The sequence below is a fragment of the Alligator sinensis genome, unplaced genomic scaffold (assembly GCF_000455745.1).
Source record: "Alligator sinensis unplaced genomic scaffold, ASM45574v1 scaffold13_1, whole genome shotgun sequence".
NCBI lineage: Eukaryota > Metazoa > Chordata > Crocodylia > Alligatoridae > Alligator > Alligator sinensis.
In genome coordinates this window covers 2,987,697-2,992,211 of record NW_005841909.1, presented here as the reverse complement: position 1 = coordinate 2,992,211, position 4,515 = coordinate 2,987,697, and the positions used below count along the sequence as shown (strand labels likewise).

The 4,515-nt window shown below is 51.2% G+C and overlaps 1 protein-coding gene across 1 annotated transcript in view; it reads right to left on the bottom strand.

The window, feature by feature from the left end:
• The window catches only part of SYNE2 (spectrin repeat containing nuclear envelope protein 2), a 256,030-nt gene that overhangs the window by 25,147 nt on the left and 226,368 nt on the right, over positions 1-4,515 (bottom strand).

The window sequence follows — 4,515 nt, the reverse complement described above, 5'->3', positions numbered from 1 at the left end:
TGGACAATGCAGCGCCATGCAAAGCCCAGCACTTCGGGACTTCTAACCCTGCCCAGGACAGGCTGCAACATGCAAAGCTGGAGAGATCTGACTGGTGGGCTAAGGAGAGACTGTGCAGGGAACGTGTCCTTAATTGCAAGAGAAAAGAGGAAAAGCTCACTGGCTCTGGATCATTTCTCCATTTTCCCATCCCATCTCTCCCTAGCAACAATCCCCCCTCATCATCAGGGGGACAAAGACTTCAGGCTGTCTTCAGCCAGATGTCTAATCCCTCTCCTTGCTTAGGTGTCACACTTTTGGAGGGTGCTTTAGGAAAGAGGGACTCCAAGGCACAGGGCATCTCTCAGTGGTACGATCGTGCTGCACTGGGGATGGCTCCAATCTAGAATACGATACCATGGGGTTTATGATGAACTTGCTGCTCAAGAAAAACAACAAGTTGCTTTAGTAAGTCAAAGGTGCCAAACAAACCACATTTATTCCTGAGTAAAGACTGGTTGGCCCTTGGCTGCTGGACACCTGACAACACTGCTAGCAGTATTTGGGTACCTGTGACTTCACATAAACACCTAAGGAATGACAATCAGATTTTGCAGTCCCTGCTCAGTCCCACTAGTTTTACTGAGGGTTTAGATGGAAGAAGGATCAAGGATCAAATTCTGCCTAGTTTTTGCCAGGCATGGTGTACCCGTAGCCTGCTCCCCATCTTCAAGGGCCACGCCAGAAGGACTGTGTAGAGCTGTCCCTATTTTCTAGAAAATGCAAGAACCAGGTTGGGGTGGAAACCCAGAGCCAGGAGGAGGTAAAAGCCAAGTCCTCCACTCCACTTTGAGCAGGATGGCTAAGATGCAAACTAAGAAAAACATGTGTCAGAGAGTTCAGGCAGGCATTCTGCCATCACACTCGAGTTTCCCCCTGGTTCAGTATATAGCTGGGTTTACCAGGCAGGATGGGCTCATAAATAAGCCTTGTAGCATCTGGGCCCTAGTCTTTGGGCTGCCTTCTCCACTGCCCAGCACATATGCAAGCAGTTACATCTGTGCAAAGTGAATTACTACCGGGCGAAACCCAAAGAACGGTACATGAAAAGCTGACCATATGGTTTGAAGGCAGAGTACAGAACAGACTGTTTCTCACCCTCTCTTCTGACTACAGCACCGTCCTTCACAGAGTCCTCTCAGAAATTTTCAGGCACTAGCCTTCTTGCTGACCCTGCCAGCCCACTGATAGCTGGGGACCTGGATTCACGCCAAGGCCTCACATAATCCAAAGACAGCCTGTGCCTATCAGATAATGCCTAAATACGTTCAAATCATATCCCCTACCCTCCCTCACCAGGACTGTTCTATTTGCTAATGAGTCTAAGAATCGGTCCTTATGGGACTGATGTTTCTCATTACCGGCAGATGACATCTGCAATAGTTTGGGTGCCCATCCTAAGGATAGCCATTTCTGCTGTGTTTGGGAATTTTGTTCTTGTCCCACTAAGACAAATGGCCAGCAATGCTTATTAGTTTCACTTTCCCTCTGTTCATTAGGTATGCACTTCAGTTCTTCTGACATGTAGATAGCTATTGTCCTCTGATCTGGCTATAACTTTTGATCAAGCTATGTCCCATAATTGTAAAGATGCATACAGACGGCATAATATAATCCATCCAGCAATAAGAGTGATATGAATGGATACTACTTAACATTGGCTTTTGAAGAGACCAAATACAAGGTTAGTCAAATCCACCTTGGGACAAGTACTTCTGTAGCAAGCCCTTTGAATCCCCGTTCCTGCTTTTAGGGTGGATTCATAACAGGGTCTTCGTGGGGCAATGCTCCCAGCTCCACCCTGCACAGGGAAGGCCATTTCTGACATCAGTGTGCAACTCACCATGGCTTCAGCTGCAACAGGCTCAGAGGCAGGGGCAGGAATCAACTCATACATCCTAACACCACAGGAGCGATGTTCAAACTGCCACCAAGTTGTTCAATACAAAGCTGTAATAGGCAAGCAGTCTCTGTCCGTCTCTCCCCACCCACATGTCTGCAGATTTTGATCCTGCAGGGGTTATGTTAAGTGGGTCCTCCTGGCTCTGAGGCAGGTGGCTCACTACCCCATAGGGTGGCCACTGCTGCATCCCCAGCATGCAGAACATCCCCTTGGTGAGCGGTGAGACCACCGGCCCCTTCAGCAGTGAGGGGTGGTGCTACTAGGTCCCTTGGCCAATCAGCAAGAAAGAGGGGACACCACAAAAAGACCAGAAAAATATTGCTATTTGGTCCATGAACCCCATGCGGATGAACACACGGTGCCCTGTGAAATGAGGGGGAGCGAGTTCTAGGATCAGCAGCAAGTTTGAGCTCTGCAGTTCAGCCAGCAGGGAGACTTGCCTCGCTCCCCCCGAATCATGGTTTCATGTATGCCACAGCCCTGCCGTTCTCTGCAGACAGTCCAGCCTCGAGAGAATGTGGCACTGCAGGCCTGAGCTGCAAGCACCCACTCTCCACGCTGGGATCGGGTCTCACTCCTGCTCAGCTGCTCACTGGAGCTAGGGCCGCACACTGCACAGGGACCTCACCTCCCCGCATCAGCATTCAGCACAGACACTGAGCACCTGGGAATCTGCCCTGGCCACACTCTGCAGTGCAGCCAGCTGCCCAGTGGGGACCTTCCAGGTTTGCCTGTCCTGGATGGAGAAATAATGGCTTATTGAGCTGGCCCAGCCATCCAGGAGCCCAAAGGCTCCTCTGCCCAAAGCTCCCCATCCCCATGCACCAGGGACTCACCAGGATGCTCTGTGGGTACGAAGATGGGGACAAGAGCCTCTTCCCAGTCCCACTGGTGTTTCAGCAGATATAAATGCAATGCTCCACCTGCCTGCTCTCAAAGCCATTACCTTGTGCTGAGGCAGAGCAGGGGGTGTACGTGCACGCAGGCTGCTCGGCCCTGGCAGGTCACCTGCCCCCGGGGCTTGGGTCCACCTGCACATGCCCAGCCAAGTGTCAGGGAGATCAAGCATGCAACAGCACCTTGGCTTTCGCTGTGCCCGCACATGCGTGCACAGGGCTTCTTGCACTGGTGCAAAGGATCCCAGAGGCTGGTCCCTCCATTTCCGCCACCCCCCGCCGGCTGGCTCAGAGCCCTGCTCCTCCTGGCTGTGCACAGCTCTACTCCTAGGCACAGCCAATAGAACTGCAAGGACAAATGACTGACATGCATTTCCACCAATGAACTGAAAAACAAGACTTTTTGCAGTCCAGCCCTCATTCAGGGGACAAAGGGTTTAAAAACTGGACCAATGGCCACCCTACTACACCAGCTGGATAAGAGGAGTGTGAGAAGGCTTCTCTACTGGAAGGAAGAGAGAACTGGAAAACCAAGGGTAGGAGATGAGTGGGCTAAAGGGAGGAATCTCTAGAGCCACCAATTCAGAGAACAAAGTCTGAGCTAAGGTTGGCTTAATTTCTGCCAAAACTGACCCAAGAACAGAGGGAGTTTTGTTTTGGCACTGCATAACGATCACTTGTCCTCTGCCTTGTCCATCAGCAGTAGATCAGGGCACCTATTTCTTGTAGCTTCACCAAAACTACCACCCGTAGCTTCACCAAAACCACCACTAGTGCCAGAATCCAAAAAGGAGAAACTTAGCCAGTAGAAGGAGAAAGAAGGACCAGAGTGTCAACTCAGAGGTAGGGACAATCTTGGGGATAGCTTTGTCAGGCCTTCAGCCAGTACAGATGTAGTTAGGGATCTTCTGGAAGGGCTAGATGTTTTTAAAGGCACAGGGTCAGATGCCCTCCACCCAAGGGTGTTGAGGGAGCTGGCAGGGGTCATTGCGGAGCCCTTGACCCAGCTGTATGAGCATTCGTGGTCATCTGGCCAGGTGCCGGGGGATTGGAAACTGGCTAATGTGGTCCCAATTTTCAAGAAGGGGAGGAAGGAGGACCCAAGTAACTATAGGCCTATAAGCCTCACCTCAGTGCTCGGGAAGATCTTGGAGAGAATCATCAAGGAGCACATCTGTGGGGGCCGGCAGGGGAGATCAAGCTGAGGGTCAATCAGCATGGGTTCATCAAAGGCAGGTCCTGCCAGACCAACCTGATTGCCTTTTATGACCAAGTAACTAAATCCTTGGATGATGGTGTCGCCATGGACATAGTCTTTCTAGACTTTAAGAGGGCCTTTGCCACTCTCTCTCACCCCATCCTCATCAATAAATTAAGCGACTGTGGCATTGATGCCTACACAGTTGGATGGGTAAAAAAATTGGCTGATGGGGCGCACCCAGAGAGTAGTGGTGGACGGGTTGTACTCAACCTGGTGAGATGTGAGCAGTGGGGTACCCCAACGCTCGGTTCTCGGGCCCACACTGTTTAACATCTTCATCGGCGACTTGAACGAGGGGGTGGAAAGCACGCTGTCCAAGTCTGCTGATGACACTAAGATGTGAGGCGAGGTGGACACACTTGAAGGGAGAGAGAGAGGCTGCAACTAGATTTAGACAGACTACAAAAGTGGGCAGA